The 17,982-nt window shown below is 45.6% G+C and overlaps 1 protein-coding gene across 11 annotated transcripts in view; it reads right to left on the bottom strand.

The window, feature by feature from the left end:
* TANC2 (tetratricopeptide repeat, ankyrin repeat and coiled-coil containing 2) overlaps window positions 1–17,982 on the bottom strand; it is a 261,577-nt gene that overhangs the window by 135,990 nt on the left and 107,605 nt on the right. The window contains exon 1 of one of the 11 annotated variants that reach the window (XM_075443409.1): window positions 16,749–17,309. The exons of the other annotated variants lie outside the window; for them this stretch is intronic. The gene's annotated coding sequence lies outside the window, so the exon portion shown is untranslated. Of the gene's footprint in view, window positions 1–16,748; window positions 17,310–17,982 lie in introns of those variants that run through there. 11 annotated transcript variants of the gene reach the window in all.

The following is a 17,982-nucleotide window of genomic DNA, read 5'->3' as shown; positions in this document are numbered from 1 at the left end:
TGACACTTGGCAATGCTCATTTTATTCTCAAATACAGAACAAACGGGGTTTTCATAGTTCAAGAGATGTTAACGACTGCAATGGGCTTGTCACCAGAAGGTACTGCACTACAGATTATTTGAGTTACTAACCCAAAGACGAAGAAGAAATTTGGAAAAGCAAAGAAAGGGCTGCCACTGCCAACGCTGCCGCTCTCTGCGTGGACTCCAGAAGCCTACAGGAGACGCAGAACCTGCACGTTTTGATCGATCAGCACCTAACAGGTCAGCTCCCATCCGCAAGGAACGACTGCAGCAGTCTCCCCTTTCAGCACGGGTTTTATTTCTGCCTCTCTTCGGGATCTTCTTTACTCCTCCCCGAGGAGCTGACCCCATGGCCCGATTAATTCCTGCCTTCTCCAAACACCGGACCTACGACAGCAGAAGCCATCAGCTCATGGGTTCAACAAACTGATCCGCCAACTCTTCTCTTGAGGGCAACGAAGAACTTCATCCTAACAACACGGTGAATTCTCAACGCACTGCAAGTGTAGTTATCCATGTCATTTTACAGTATTTATGGTTTTGTTCCCTAAAAAGCAAGACTTAAGTCTTCAAAACGCACGTTACCACCAGACAAGACACGCTATGTCAACACGACTTCGAGACAACAGTTCACATCAAAAGGCCCACGTCAGTACAATCTTCTCAGCGTAACTGCAGACCGGGACACAGCAGAGCAATACTTTATTTCAGATATTCTGAACTTGAAAAGACAAAAAGCCCTCCTAACTCACATGTAACCCGATTACGTGGAAGGAGGATTTTCACGTAGAAGAATTAAGCACTCCTGACTCCTGTCCAAACGAAGATTATCCTGACAGGTTCGTATTTGCGCATTAGTTTTCTACTGCAATAAGTAACAAATGGGAACGCCACAAATTCAGAAATCTGTTTTGCCATTTTTTAGCCAAATGTTAAAGGATAACACTGATCTTTTCATAAAAGTGACGTTCCATGCACACCAGTTTGCCCAGGATCTGAACATCCTCCTGTGAGCGCAGGCAAATCTTACAACCAAAGTCATGGAAGAAGCGTCTGGCCCACACCACCAAGACTATCAAAAGCATGAAAAAATTATTTGAAGTATTCTATACTTGCCTCGGTCCATTAGGTCTTTTATTTCTATAAGATTTTGTGTACAAAGCAGACCGCCTCTAGGCATTAATCAGCATCGAAGCAGCCCTTCCTGTCACACAACTGCAATTTTTGGAGCAGAGAGCAGTATTTCTTCCCAAAACACTGGGAAAAAAGGATACTTTCAATAACCAATTAAAAAAATGTAATGAATTAAGTGAAGATGTCAGTAGCTAGTAACGCTGGCTTTCCAGAACAGCAAAATGCCCATTTAATTCAGAAAAACATCCCGATTACAAGCAGCCTAAAGTCACTGCCTCGCCACCCGTGTCCCACCGCCTGCTCGCTGCCGTACGAACATCACGTTGGCGTCATACAAGAACTGACTTGCTACTGCTGACGTAGGAACTCAAATTTAAATAGCTGCAGAAGTTATTTAAAATGAATACTGTACATTTTTGGGGGCTAGTTCCTGCAGGTTTTAGTGGAATTAATCCCCATGGGTACCCAAGCCAGTAGAGCAAAGCTGAAAATCCTTCCTTCAGTCCAAATAAAATTCTCATTTGACTTTGACAGCAACTCTTCCTGCGCAAGGAAAGCGATGGTAATTCTAGGGTAGGAATTAACCACGTAATGCAAAACAATTACCAGGGCAGGCGTTCAGAAGGTTTAATTAGCTGGCTCATTTATGACACTTTCTGTAGCAGATTGTCTGCCTTCCAGTGGGGACAAAGATAGAAATTATTTCCTTCTCGGTTTTCATGCTAATTGTCCTTAATATCCACACAGACACTGTAAGTACAACGCTGTCACCAACGACTGGACCCCAGTCTCCAGAACACACAGGAGTCTAAACTAGTTTTGAAATTGTACTAAACGTATTTTTTTGGAAAAAAGAATGTATGTTTGAGAGAAACAGCCCTCCTAAAAAAGAAGAAAACGGTCATGTGGGATTCCGGTTTGCCTGCTGATTACTGACCCGCAGGCGGCTTCTTACACCAGAGGAGCCGTGCAACGGAAGATACCGCTGATCAAACGCAAAGACCTGCTGACCACCACCACCGCTTCTCCGTCAGCAGAGACCAGAGATGCTCCGCTACCCTTCCTCTGATGACAGAATAGAAATAACGTTGTCATCTAATGCTGCAGCCAGCTGTGAATTCAAAGGCATACACCAGCATTCTGGATTTAGAATAGGCAAGTATGTATTTGGAACTGCAGTGAAGCCCCATTACACCAACACCAGGGAAAACATTTTATTAGCAGCTGCGACGTCACGCAGCCTGCAGACCGGCTTTGGAAGAGTCTCTTTAAAAACAGAGATTCAGAGGATTCAGAAAGTATGCCCACCTGAGAAACAGAAACTGTCAGCCCAGTTCATAACACTCCTCAAACTCGGACTCCCGTACCAGTCACTCCCAAAGCCGTCGTTCTGGGGGCTGGAGCCAGCAGGACGGGCGAGCCGCGGGGCCCCTCCGACACAGAAACCATGTCAGGCACCAGGAGCCGCTGACGGCTGCTCCTTCCGTGCCCCTGCATGGAGCACTGGGATCAGTCCTGGTGCTGCCTGTGAACACCACCACGAATCTGATCTACTACCAAAGGAAAGGAAAGCAAAGAAAAACCCGGGTATGTTACTCTTTCCGAGCAATCATTTCATCTCCATTAGCACTGTGTTCCAGTTCAGCCTATTGAGCTTCCTAATTCTACTGCATTTTCTTCATTACCATTTCATTGTCACATAATTTATCGATGAGTTAGTATTTTAATTAAAAAAATGTTTTCTTTAGATGAAAAGGCATTGATAAAAGGAAATTATCATGGATTAGCAAAAGGCTTCATCTATTAAATTCAGTTTGAGCTCTGGAAGGAACGTTTCACTAACAAAGGGTTATTACCATCTAATGACCTAATTGAACAAAGTATTTTTTCAGGCAGTAATTTCAGTAGATCTGAGCTCATTCCATGGTTTGAAAATATAGATGTACACCTAAACCTTTGTGCGTGTGTATACAGCCATAAAGACACGCAAGAAACCAATCTATCAGTGGACAAGGAAGATGCTGGAGGGAATGGCGACTCATTTTCCATTGCATCAGCACCGGACTGACCATCCCAGGGTACCTCTCCTCGTGTCGGCTCCTCACCAGCACTGGAGAACTGGAGAAGTGGGCCTGTGTGAACCACATGAAGTTCAACAAGGCCAAGTGCAAAGTCCTGCACGTGGGTCGGGGCAATCCCAAACACAAGGACAGGCTGGGCGGAGAGTGGCTCGACAGTGGCCCTGAGGAGAAGGACTTGGGGGTGCTGGTGGATGAGAAGCTCAACATGAGCCAGCAATGTGCGCTTGCAGCCCAGAAAGCCAACCGTGTCCTGGGCTGCATCAAGAGCAGCGTGGCCAGCAGGGCGAGGGAGGGGACTCTGCCCCTTTACTCCGCTCTCGTGAGACCCCACCTGGAGTCCTGCGCCCAGCTCTGGAGCCCCCAGCATAGGAAGGACGTGGATGTGTTGGAGCAGGTCCAGAGGAGGGCCACGAAGATGATCCGAGGGCTGGAGCACCTCTGCTACGAGGACAGGCTGAGGGAGCTGGGGCTGTTCAGCCTGGAGAAGAGAAGGCTCCAGTGTGACCTTAGAGCAGCTGCCAGTGCCTGAAGGGGCCGACAGGAAGGATGGAGAGGGACTTTTCACCAGGGTGTGCAGTGATAGGACAAGGGGGAATGGCTCTAAACTAAAAGAGGGCAGATTTAGATTAGATATTAGGAAGAAATTCTTCACCGTGAGAGTGGTGAGGCCCTGGCACAGGTTGCCCAGAGAAGCTGTGGCTGCCCCCTCCCTGGCAGGGTTCAAGGCCAGGTTGGATGGAGCTCTGAGCACCCTGGGCTGGTGGAAGATGTCCCTGCTCATGGCAAGGGGATCGGAACCAGATGTTCTTTAAGGCCCCTTCCAACGTAACCCATTCTATGATTCTGGTGCCCTAGACTGCATGACCGCAAACCACTACAGCTTTTTATTACGCAGACGCTTCATCGCTACAAACACAAACACAGCACGGCCACGCACCTCAATTCTTGGCTTGCTCCTACGGGGCAGGTCCTGGGCAGAGTCTGGCCAAGGAGCTCGGCTCAAAATCAATTTTTCTCCCCAGTTTTGTCCTCTCCCCACCTTATGAACACAAGTATGGCTGAATGTCAACTGTGCTTTGAGCATTCCTCTGCCAGAAGAGGACAGACTAACGGAATTTGCTATCTTTGTGTAAAAATACTGGTTTTATCACAGGCTAAAGAGGTGAAAGACTGCCGTGAACGATGAAAACGAGTGAACCGCTCTGTGTTCACTGCACGCTCATCCCTCACGACTGGTTCAGCTGAAGAGGAGCGGAATTATGCACTTAAACATTGTATTTGTCAATTTTCTAAGCACAGTATTATCATCTATTCCCATATTCTGAATCTTGCCCAAGCTGGGCTGCGATAGGAAGAGCCAGAGCCCTGGTTTGCAGAGCAAACTTCAGCTCGCTCGCGTTTCAAGGAGTCAAAGCGGGCGCTCTGCGCATCATCCGCTCCCCAGCTCTCGCTCCCAACGACAGCTGCCGTGCCAGAGGCTGATTCACGTGCTGGAAGCTGCCCAACGGCTACGTAATGCTGCGGAGAGTAGACTTTATTGAAGTCTCCCTCGTACTAAAATGTTTTAACTGCTGCAGTGCTATTGATCTGCGGAGCTCCTGGAACAAATAACTGTCAGATCCAACCCAGCTGGACAACACCCAAAACACGAGCGATGTGGCTTTCAGTGCTGCCTCTGATCCCAAATGACTCTTTATTTGGCTGAGGGAAAAGCCGTAAAAAGAGAAAATTACGGGCCACGTGATTATCTTTGCTGTGGCACTAACGTACCAGCTATATGTAACTAGGATTTTTAGGTATAAATTAAAATAAAAACACCCATTAAAATTAAAATAGTGAAATGACAGTTTAACATCCTTCTTTAGATAATCTAGCTTTATTTTACAGAAACCACTGTGTAACAGTAACAGGTTTTTTCCCTTCCATTACTGGAAAGTATAAAAGCCTTTTTAATTATGTTTTAAAGCCTCTCTCCTTTCACCACACGGTTATCGCAGCATTGAGGGTAGGGCAGAACATACAAGTAGTGAGAACAATGTGTTGTCTGGAAACACCATACTTGTTCCAAAACTTTCAGAGAACATGTTTAGTTTAGGAGATAAGGTCCTGAAACAAGAAAATTGAAGGAAATGAAGGTGGAAAGAGGAACAGAGCACAAAAAGCAGGAAGAGAGCCCTGCGAGCTGGTAATGGAAGAACAGCGAGTGGAAAGGAGAACTAAAACAAGCAACTATCAAAACCTGTCTTAATTAAAAAATTCTTCTTTAAACTGTAAGAAATCTGTAACATGAAGGTTCTGCCTATTACTGCTTCTGAAAATGTTTTTTTTTTCTTGTAAAAACGAGGAATAACCTTCTCCGGAGGAGTGGATTCTGCAATTGTGCAGAAGTGCAGAGACCCCACTGGAAAATTATTTCACCCTCTCCTTCTCTCCACAGGAACAGTTCTGCACAAGGCACAGAAAACCACAGCAAGCCACAGCTGTAACGGCACAAAAGGTGTTCTGCAACAGCAGAAAGGAATAAGTCTTCTGAACGAGTATTTTAATTAAATCAAATTATAACTCATCTTTCTTAAAAGATAACAACCTCTCCCAAATAAAAACAAATAATTGATCGAAATCGCCTTCCCTATGAACAGGCACTCCTAATCAGTTCTCAAGGGAGAAAATAACTTGGGTTTGAAAGGCTTGTGTGTATTTTAAATATACACAGAATAAAATACTAGAGATATCTGTGTGAAGGGCTCAATAATGACTAGTACAATGATGTTTGCAATAAATTTGCATATTCAGAAAGAAAACGATTTTGCATGAAATGCTAACCTGGACGCAGTCTTCACTTCCAGAAAGAACTTTACCTCAATTCCCATTTCGCTTATTACTATGCAACAGTTTTCTGTCATTTTGAGTAAATGGAATAGCACTTTGTTATCAAACTTCTCCCTGCTGGAGACGACAGACGGCACGCCGGCCTCCCCTGGGCCAGCCCCAAGGCTTCAGTCCTAGGGTGGACCAGCCAGAGCATCCCAGCGTGAATCTGTCGAGCAGCTGTTGCCTACAACACTCTGGCAAGCCTTTAGGAAGAAAGTTGCTCCTATTAATGATCCCAGAAAGAAAAAAACCCTCCCTCTTCCCCTGCAGATAAGTTTATTTCCAACGTGGGCTGCCAAAAAGTCTTTATCCCCGTAGGGGAGACAGCTCTGAGGAGAAGCAAGTTATTTAATTAACATATAGACATGGCAGGAGGAGGACGTGGCACTTTAATCTTTCCATTCGAACTTTTCAAATTGGTTTTGACTCCTCGGAGCTGTGTCACATTAGTAGACTTCTCCACGTCATTTGCCATCTAAAGTTCTTTTTTCAGCATCTTCTGACATCTTTTAAAAATGCCTCTTTTAGAAGAAATTCCTCATGTGTGACTGAAGGTAGAAACCTGTGTGTAAGAGGAGGAGGATGAAAGAAGAGAAAGGAAGCCAACATCACTCGCTCCAGCTTTCCAAGTCATCTTGTTACAAAAATAAGCAATTCACCCATTGACATTTTTCATAAATATCTGTTGCAGTCAGTTTTCAAGTTGCAGACTTTGGTTATACTAAAAAAAAAAAAAAAGCGTTGAAGACCTGGGACTACAGCATGCACCCATCTCATCCAAATTTTAAGCCTACCTAAGTTCTGCTTCAGCACCCAAAGAATCCTCCCAGCTGGCAGAAACAGGACAGGGCAGAGCTGGAGGGGAAAGCATTCCTCGCCCCCCTCACATCTCTGTTCCCAACAGTTTTATTTCATTAAATGTTAAATTTAAAACAGATGAGAGGAGAATGCAACAGAACATAAGTGCTGAGCTGTGTTCCCATTCAATCTCCTACTATCCTGGAGTAGTTCTTTCAGCAATTCAGTGACTCAAGTACTGCACTGGCAGTAAAAAAGAGAAAAATCGTCGAAAAAAGACCTGGATATGCTGGATATCCTAAAGAAAGCAGCAAAGAGCTCGGTCACTTTAATCAAATTACAGGTAACCCTGTTAATTCACTGTTTAGAAAGAAACCATCTCACTTTTTTCTAAACATAAAGCCCGACTCGTCAAAACACAATGCTCAGATTTCAAGACAATCTTTCATGAGAGAAATCAGAAACTAATTAAACAGCTACTGAAGCAAACATACTTTCCCCTTCTCTGTATGAAGCTGACTGAAAGACAGATCTTGGGGAAAAAATGCCTGGTTGCTACAGCGTCCCCAACAAGGGGGTTTTGTTTTAAGGGACTTTTTTTAAATTGTAGACATTGGACAAGCCAGGCTGTGGAAACCTATCTCAACATTCAACACAGCTTAATTTATCTCACGTCACTAGAAAAAAAGAAAAATATATTTAAATATATTTATATCTATATTGAAGATTCTTCCCACAGAAAAGAGCAAGCGTAGTATAACCACCTCCAAACTAAGGCTAATCTTCCTGGTAGTGTGTGTTTCCCTCTTTTGTACAGCTCTTCTCTCCAATTTTATTCACACTGAGATTTGACTACAACACAATTTGAATCACAACGCGTAGCTGTGAAGCCACATTAAACCAGAGTGTTCAGAATCGCTGTTCCCCTACCCCGTTCCCCCAGCATTTTGCCTAGTGCTGGCAGTGCTGCGGGCGAGGGCAGGCGATGCTGTGCCCGGGCGAAGCGCCGTCCTTCCCGTACGAAGGGGAGGTATTGGCTGCGCACCGCTCAGCGACCCGCCTCCAGCAGCAAACACCAGGCTCCTAGGAAAGGGCAAGGAAAAAGAGGGCACGGAAAAGCGGACGATGAGAGCCCTGTACGTTCTCTTGCACATGGCGATGCAGGGACTCTGAGCCAGAGGGGTTACCCCCGAAGCCCGCAACGAAGTCATCTTCCATTAACACAACCGGTCACTTTTCGAGATAGGTTTTCAGCATTCACAACACCTCGCAGCCGAGCTTCCTGCAAACTAACACCACAGCTTGACAAACCACTTCCCAGCTTTGCACCGCCGACCTCATTTCAGAAAACTCAGGGCAACTCTCGACGTGGATTCCCCTCCGCACGGGCGACGACTCTTCCAAAGCCACGCGACAGGCCGGTGGAGCCCAACGCCGCTACGCAACACTCACGTTCACTTTTTCCCACTACATTCTGTTTATGCAGATGAGCATTAACGCTGCCCTTCGGAACACTTCCCATTCATTTGCTCCACCAGGTCTGTAGCTTCCCAGAGCTCCCTCAGAGCCCTTTTGAGTACTCGAAGCCATAATAACCACCTTTCAGACGCCTGGTGTTAAGGAAGTTCTAAACGAGAGGTTACACAGCAAAGACAGTAATTGAGCATCCTTGCACACCTCCTAGTCCTCGTGCTTTGTCACGGTTTGGTTTTCTGACCTGCTCTCCCATTGCCACCATCGGAGACAAACCCACCTCCCCGACACTCCCTTCTCCGCAGCGTCCGTACCACGAGGCTGGTACCCGCCGCCTCTGCCAAGGCTCGGGTGAGGTTGGGCTGTGCCGGATTGTAATGCTCCTCTATTGTTAGAGTGGTAAAAAAACAAAAACTATACTAGGCTTGCAAGGGATCTGAAAAGGAAGGACAAAAAGGAATTGTTCATTCTAGACATTGCTGCAAGAAAGCTGTTTAAGTATCTTACAAGCAGCCAAGAATGATCAAAGGCGGGCATCAAACTATACAGCCAAATGAAACTGGAACAGAAGCGGCAGAGGCCAAGGCCAAGAGTAAGCCTAAGCTGCACTTAAAGAAAATCGAATTATTCTCCCACCATACCCTTAAGATCATACCAAGACATCGTAACCACAATGAGAGAGAAGGCTAAATTGCAAGATACTCTGCCGCTCAAAGCCCAAGTAATCCCATGTTAAAGCACATATGAGACTAGAACCTGTTCGCTACACAACACCGTTGTTTATGATCAGGACTACACAGCAGATAAGCCAACAGAAGTTCATTAATTGATATCAGCATTAAAAATGAGGTAAAAGATGTGAATAGATAAGGTGACTTTATTTATGTGTCAGTCATTCAAATTTTGCTATGGTAAAACTAATTGAGTTGGTTTGGCTGATAAAGGTAGACCTGTAATTACACTGACATGTAGGCATAATTGTTCAATTGACAGGAAACTGTATTTAGGATCCATATTTTTTTGCTAGTAGGAGCTTGACAGAATATTATATCCTTAATAGGAAGCTGCTTATGTGGCAAGACACAAGCCTGAATTAGCTGAACTTGTTTGTTAGCACTTGAAAAACTGTAATATGCTGTGTTTACAAGGTGGGTTTTTTACTTAAAGAAATTGCTACTATTCAGCCACCTTTAGTTTTCTGTAATTTATTCTTCACTTTTAAAATTCTTTATTTAGTTGTAGACGTAAATGAGCTGTCAGAACTTTCTGTTTTGAGAAGTGACGACTGCTCACCAGCCTTTCCTTCTACAGAGGAACCGGGACAAGGGGCCACGGTGTGCCTAACTGATTTAATTAAAACACTGAATGAACGTGATTATTTGTGTGAACGCAGATGGTGAAAGCAGCCCAACTGGACCTGCCTCTGTCAACGACGCCGGCAGACACAGGAGAGCAGCTTTTCTCAGCGTAACGGGATTTACGACCCAACAATCGCTGTGAGACTTTGGTGGCACGTGCATCCCGCGACAGCAGCACGACGTCCCCTGAAGGGCCAGCTCCTCTCTAGTCCTTTAAGTGAAAATAATGTTCACTTTGCAGGGAAGGCAGTGCTCGCAGCACCCGTTTCTAACCTGAAGAAGCAACAGCCATGGCACGCAACAAGGCCAGTGACCATTTATTGCAAGAAACGCACCACGCTGGTGACCTTCCTCCAGAAAACATTTTCTCACTTACACCTACTCACTTCCATGACGGAGAAGGTAGAAAGAAAAGTGTAACGGGGGGAAAACCACCCCTGTATTCTCCTAAGCCTGGCGTCATCTTTGCAGCAGAAAACCTTGTTGAAATTTCAAGTTTCAACTTCCCACAGCCTGCAAAGGGCACCAAACCAAGGAGCTGCACTCTTCACCGCAGAGACACGGGACCACAGCTCCCTCTGCGACGCCCCATCCATCCCTGCGCCTGAACGCGCGCGGTGGCTGGCTGATTCTGCAGAACGCAGCCACAGGTGCCATTCGTGTGCCTGAGAGAAGAATCCAGCTTCATCAGGGACCGATTTTTTAAAGCGCAGTGGGTGTGTGTTTGGTAGGGGGGTGTATTAAAAATCAAAAATCAGCCTGTAACGCAAGAGCGACGCTTGGTCCAGCTCCGACAGCTGAAGAACTGCTGGCGACACCGGGCACTGCCATTGCTCCTCCTTCCTCTGCTGAGATTTTCCTATCCACCACAGAAATTTTTAAGTAGGGCATTACAAGGAAAGGATCAAAGGTACACTTGCTCCTCTGTAAGCTCCTAAGCGTGCTATTTTCCACAAAGGCAACTCCCAGAACAAACACTCGTTTCATAACCTGCCTCGTCCCAACTTGCACCTGCCTTGGATCTTCTCCGCATCTTCAGCAGCCTCATCTTCCCTTTTTCACTTTATCCTTTGTCAAATTGAGAGTTCTTTTTCCGCCCCTCTGAACTGAAGCTTCATTTTTTCCATCTACGCTTTCTCCCTATCCAGTTTTCACGGTATCTGATAGCTGTCCCATCTCCTCACACCATCTCTCCTCTTCTGCTCACTCTGCTGTCGCCCATTTTGAGGGCTCCAAAGCAGAAGCGAACCAGGCGAGCTGCCTTCACGGCCCTCTTTCAGACCCTCTAAACAGACTGGATACTTTGCAGGAACACAAAAGATGAAAAGAGACAAGAAGTTCTATACAAAAAAACCACTGCTGAGACAACAGGCGAAGCCCGACGGAGTCCAACAGCTCCCTGCCTTGGCCCTCGGCTGGTGCGGGACCAACCCGCTCTCCACCAGCACTGGCTGGTGCGACGTCCTGGTGCACATCTGCCACAATTCCCCCGTGGTTTTTGTATTCATCGCTGGAAGATCTTCAAGTTAGGTACTGCGGTGTGAAAGCTTCCCTGGCTGACAGTTATCACCACCAGCAGTAACAGCATTGCCAATAACAATAATTTAACAGTTAGAACGTACAGAACTGCAGTGCTCATCGTAATTTATTTAAAGTTTGGTTGGGGATTTTTTGCAGGGGGACAGCTGATTGCTTCTGTTGAAGTTAATTTTTCCTTGCATTTAGTTCTTTTTAAAAAGCAACTGGTTTGTTCACGAATATGTGGTTATAGCAGAAGCTCGGCCTGGCAACAGGTTGGATTTACTATGTTTTTGGTATAGCTCCTTTAGATTTACAATGTTCACAAGAGCAACAGTAATAGGAATTAAATGTTAGACAGGTTTATTCACCTGTTCACACTGTTTCTAGAAATCTCAAAGCCTGCCCTAGGAAGAACTTGGTCTTTTTTATTTTTTCATGAAGTGAAAATGCAAACCTTTGACAAAACTAAAGCTTAAGGGGCTGTTTAAAGTCACGTAGAAATCATTCTCTGTAGTCACATACTCATTGAATAGAAAATTGGACATTCAAAATTGGACATTCTAATAGAGAAAAAAACACTAAACTTAAACCGCCAACTTGTCTACAAATAGATTTTGATCCGCAAGATTCTACCACTGAACGGCAAGAATCGAGAAAGTCTTGCTTCCTAAAGAAACAGAGCAGATGGGAATCTGTATACAAAAAATTGCCTATGTTGCATTTATGGAGAAAAATCACAGAAAAACTGTGAAAGAATAAAAGAGTTAAAAGCAGAAGAATGTAGAAGACCAAGCAACAGTCCAGCTCCTTCACCTCTGCATGAACTAACGGGACACCCCACCGCACCCTGCTGAAAACAAAGGTACCAAAACCAGGCTTTGTTTGCTTAAGAGGTGAAATTTTAAAACACTGGGAGAGAACAATGTTAGGTTTAAATTAGCATCTGCCAACCCAGATTTACAAAAGCTGACCAACACTTTTCCCCTGCTGAAATTTTACGGTATCTGACACTGTGAAACAAAGGGCACCACAGCTTCTGCATAAACTTGCCATGAAGCTAAGTTACAGCTGCGTGATTATCACGTAATGAAATATTTGTAGCGCAAAACCACTTCTTTCTGAACTCAGACTCTGACACAACGCTACATACTAAGTACCATTTTGATGCAAACATGAAAGAAGAAACTTCATCTCGTGTGTATAAACAAAGCCGACGTGCAATGCTACGCTGGTTCCTGCACAGCAGCGCTGGGTATTTGGCAATCAGAAAGAACGTTTCAGCACAACAATGTATTTATACACGCATAAATGCCTTCTGTCCAAACATAAACTTTTAACAAATATGGTACAAGATAAAACTAAGCCCATATGTTCCGTAGCAGTGATTCCTTTACTAGAAGACAACGTGGAGTTATTTATTCTCATCCCCTTATGCAACCTGCCCTCGGATTAGGTGGGCAGCAAGAATCTCTCTATTTTCCAGAGCAGCACCAGCAACAGGTACAGAACCACATGGCTGATTTCTCTTGTGCAAAACACAAGAAAACATAAAAGCTCTTAGAAATGTTCTAATATTTCACAAAATGCTCATCTCCCATTGCCATGCCTCTTGCCTGTACCACCAGGCTGATTTGGGAACATGATTCCAAAAGCATCTTTTCTAACTGGGGAGATGGAGGGAGAGGATACAGAAATTCTAATTGTGTGTTGAAAAAATCCTGAAGAACAACTGAGTACCAAGACCTAAAGCAGCACCTGGTGAGGCAGCAGGCTCGACACCACCTGCAATTGCCGTTAGACACTGAGCTTCTTCAAAGCAGCCAGCAGGAACCCTTTCAAAACCACTCGTGACGCCAGGCGTATTGCCATCCTTGGGCAAGGTGCTGCCCACAACTGCTCAGCAGTCTCAGCGTCTGCATGGGACGAAGTCCCCAGGGAGGAGGCACTCAGGCAGCCACCACGAGCCCCAGCCAAGTTCAGACCGTGACAGACATGGACTGGACCTGCGAGAGAAGCGGCACTCAGTCACAGCACAGCACGTGTCAGCACCCTAAATATCTGCTGTAATAAACAGGAAGGTACTGAACCAAGTCAATAAGTGAGGATTATTTTTTTTGCTTCGGTCACAGTACCATTTCAAAACAGCTTGGATGAATTTATCTTCTCATTTCATTTAGCTGTAGAACGTTTCTTCTTTGTTGACAGAAAAAGCCCATCTCCACGTGCAGCACCAAAACCTCAGGCCCATCAGCTGCAGCTACAGTTCAACAAACAGGGTACTCGGAGGCCTACTGTTTAAACTACTAAAAAAGCTGATGCTGGCACAAGAAAGCAGCTCGTTCAGAAATGTATACGCACAATATGTACTTGGAAATAAATCAAGAATCATATCTTGGTAACAAACAATATGTTATTTCTTAAGGAAGTGCATGGAAGAGGGATGGATTACGCTATCGCGTATTTTGAGGTGCAAGAACCATTGGCGAAGGTTTCTGGCAACAGAAGGCGTGCAGGTATACAGGAATACAGCTCGAACGCTGGGCCAAAGACATCTTTGGTACAAGTCCAAATCATATGCACGCAGTTAAATCAGCAACATCTCCAGAATGGAATTACACAGCACCAACAGCTATTCCAGGGGAGTCACCACAGAGCAAGGAAAGAGACGGCAAGTGCCAAAGCAATGGTCCAGAGCCAACGATCAGTGTCAATTCTCAACTTTCTGTCTCTTCGGGGCGTTGGCTGGGGATCTGCGATGAAGATCCAGCGTGCAGCTCTGCAATGTGGGACCCCATCGTAATCCTGTACATGTGCTGCAGGAACTTCCAATAAGTGGCATCACTCCAAACTTAGCGATCATACCCATGTCTTGACGAGCCTGACCCAAGCTTCCTACGTGACTAGAGGCAACCACGTATGGATCGCATCAGAAATTAACTTTTGCCAAAGTAACAGTCAGCCTTCAGACAAGTAATCCAACCCAACAACCCAGTGGTGCCAGGCAGGACGCAGGAAGAAGAGTTTCCAAAACAGGTTGTCTCGTTGTTATAGGAGTAGGAAGGGATTAGAAAACAAGCAGCCCAGCTGGAGATGAGGGCTTTTTCTTAGAAAACAAGGGCTTATTCCAAGAGAGTGTATCCTGTGAAGGCCCCTCTGCTCCCGAGGAGCGGCACGATCAAGTGCACAGAGCATCTTTGAGGGCATGCTCTAGGAGCAGGAGGAGGAACTACGTACAAAAGGGAAGAGCGATGGCCTGATTTAACTCCACAGGAGGCTTCCTACACCACCTTCTCTTGCTATAGAAACCTCTTAGCTACGTCTTAAAATTCTCACACACCAGAAGTGTAACCGTGACAGATGCTCCATTTTGTGCAGCACCAGTGTGAAATAAGGACAGACTCCTAGCTCCGAGCTTCTGAACAGCCACGGAGGTTCAGGGCTATTTTGTTTGCCTTTTTAACGCTACCTGCACTAAACACAAACCTTTGGGGTTCTCCCTGTGCCTAAGCATCTATACAAACACCTGAAATGAACAGCTAGTATCACCTTTTCCCAGCTGTAGTGCTGAGATGACATGTTTACCCCATCATCTGCAAACCCGAGCAGTTCAACAGCCTCCATGCAAAAAAAAAGAATCCTGGGGAAGAGCAAATGATAAAGGTTCTGCAGGCCTGGAGGGCAGGCAGGCAATCTCACACGCAAACATCAAGGGAAAGCACGTGGGAGTTTCTGCATATCTCTATTATGATTTCTCTTCTGTCAATATGGAAGGCGGTTGTGTGTCAAAACATGATAGAATAGGGTTTGTCTTGTAAGCAGCATCTGGGAAAATCCACGCTAAAACTGGTTAGTGACTTTCAAAAGCCAATAAATATGACATAACACTCTTTTCCTTCCCTCCACTTAAAAAATAAAAGTCACATCCAAGCTACCCTGAAATTAATGCAGAAACGTCACGAGTTTGACAGGTCTCCAACAACAGAAAAGCCCTCCACACAGGATTTGGTTTAATTCAAAAAATTACAAATAGACAGACTATTTAGCTGTATAAATTTCAGGGACAGATTTGGAGCCCCCCAAGAATTTAAATGGGGAATTAACCCATTTCACATAAAGAGTTATGTATGTTTAATAAAGATTAATGTACATATGTGGGTACCACAGAGACACATTCATCCACCTGTTCTATTTCTGCAAGCCCAGTTGGTTTCCAGTGAAGTATACACCTGTCAAAACAAATCACGAGTCCAAAAATAATGGATGAAGCATCCCAAAAAAACCTAGTAAGAACTGACACAACGGGGAAAAAATATTTTGCATACATTTTTGTAACTTAAAGAGTATCCTCCTCCAGCAGGTTTCATCGCTGGAGACAGGAGGGTTTGCCACACGAGAGCACAGGACAGGATGGACAACGCAGGTGCCAAAACCAGGATGAAACGTTGCGTGTCTTTTACGTCATTTTTTAAAAAGGGACAACTCAATAATCCTGACCAAATACAAGTTTTCTGCTTGTATTTTATCAGAATAAATGGACAGCCATGGATTGCCATGCATCAAGGAAAATTAAATGGAAAATGAATTATGCATGGAAAAAACACGTTACGCATCTTGACACCAACCCCCCCCTCGAATCTAACGGCCCTTCGCCGGTAACTCAGCCCTTGTCATTGCTGTGCAGCTCAAACGCAGGAGTGGGCCTCCAACCCAGCCTCCACTCCTACACGAGAACCAGGAATTTCAGATCAGTGTCGTGCTGACAGAATGACAGCTAAAGAAAGCAACAAAAAGAAACGCAAGCACGCTGCAAACAGTATGATATAAAAATACCTAAAAAGGATGAAAGTCTGTCCTGACACCGACAATTTTAAGCACCATGCACCTCAAAAATTAAATGCAACATGAGCACTAGGCACTTCAATAGCGTCTCCTCAAATTAAACCTTGAATATGATTGTTATGTATTTGTATCTCTTCCAGTAGCATTGAATTTAAAAATCTCACTCTTAGTGAGAAGCAAATCTCTCTCCCACTGCACGCAGGGTTCTTATAACCCACTCAAATCTAATTTGTGGTCATTTGCAAAAGGAAAACCTTATGTCAACCCCACTGTCCTCAATTTTCACACAAACCACTCCTGATATCTGTGGTATTTTTCAGCTCACTCCTCAGTAGCTCTATTTTAGCAGTGCTGAAGAGAGGAATTTTTTCACTGCACATTCATTTTACATTTTGTACATGAAATTCTGCACACCCTAGCAAGCAGGAGACAAACTCAGATTATGTAAAAGTATTGCAACAACTAAAAGAAAAATCATCCAAGCAGCACAATCCCTACCAACCCTGCAAACCTTCTAATGGCTTCCTTGTAAGCCAGCAGCCTCGGAATCCCGGTTCCACATTGATTTTCTGCAGAGTTAAAGCAGGCCAAGGAACGCCTAACACAATTTAAACCAAAGTCCACGCAAGACAGATCGTCCAGATACTCACGAGGCTTTGTGTTCTCTCCCCATCACCTGCGAGCGGGCGATCCTGCAGCAGGCACTCAGCAAGCCTGCGGGTGCGTGGGTACCGGTGCCTTCAGAGCAGCACCCAGCGCAGACCCTCCTCCGGCCCACCCCTCTCCCCAGCGCCAGCTCCGTGCTGCTGCTCCCAACGTCAGGATGATGTTACAGGTGACACCTCCCGCTGCTGATGTCAGGCTCCGTTCCCAGAAGCACAGGCACCGTCTCCCTGCGGTGCCCGCCACCCCTAACAAGCATCACTTCTGCATCTTCTCCGGCCCCAGGGAGCAGGCTCGAAGATGATTTCGGAAATGGTCACAGACACAGAGCCTTCTGTCTTCGTTAAGTCTCTCGGCATTAAAGAGCCTCTCCTTCCAGAATGCTGCAGCAAATGTAGACTATACGCCTCCCTTGGGGGAAAAATGAAGTATTTTTACAGTTTCTTTCTCTGGCGCAGTTTAATTTGCTCTTCTGTTAGAGCAAACTGCTGAAAGAATAGGTAAATAATGGCGCAGTATACCGGAGTGACTGATTCACTGATGCTCCCCCGACCAGCTCGGAGTAAGCCGAAGGGCTAGCAATGCAGCCCAGGACCAGAGCTGATGAATGGTGCAGTGCTGCTGTTGTCATGGCAACTCGGAGAAAAAAAGCAGCACCATATAAGGAGTTGTGACATGGATTCTGGGAACAATTTATACTAAAAGGCTGTAAGCCCTTGGATGCTTTAAAGCTGCAGCATCCCCTTCTCCTCGGCTGGGCACAGGTTGCCTTGTTCAGACTGAAGCAGGCGGCACAAATCACCGCGCGCACAATCGCATCAATCATCTGAGACACGTTTGCATTGGGAGCACTGTACCAAAACACAGCGAAACAACACGATTTTGCAGTGTTTTCAAATAACTGAAACTGAAATAACCGAAATTCTTCAGTACGGAAAACAACGGGATGCTAACAGTGACCCAAACTACCATCTGCGAGGAACGAGGGTACGGCTGAGACCCCCAGATCCCACGCAGCTCCGTGCAGGTAAGCAGCTCTGTCTCGACCGGAGCCAGGCTGAGATGAACCAAACTGCAGCACCATCAGGCGGCTGACTGCCCGAGCGGCGGTGCCACCCACCAGAGACCCAGCCACTCCTCCTGGAGACAGGGAACCAGCCCCAGCTCAACCTGTAAACCAGTCGCTGTTGTGCAACGAAAGCTGGCAGAGCCCCTGAAGCA

This window comes from Opisthocomus hoazin, chromosome 26 (genome assembly GCF_030867145.1).
Source record: "Opisthocomus hoazin isolate bOpiHoa1 chromosome 26, bOpiHoa1.hap1, whole genome shotgun sequence".
Classification (NCBI taxonomy): Eukaryota; Metazoa; Chordata; class Aves; order Opisthocomiformes; family Opisthocomidae; genus Opisthocomus; species Opisthocomus hoazin.
This window is presented reverse-complemented; position numbering and strand designations above follow the sequence as displayed.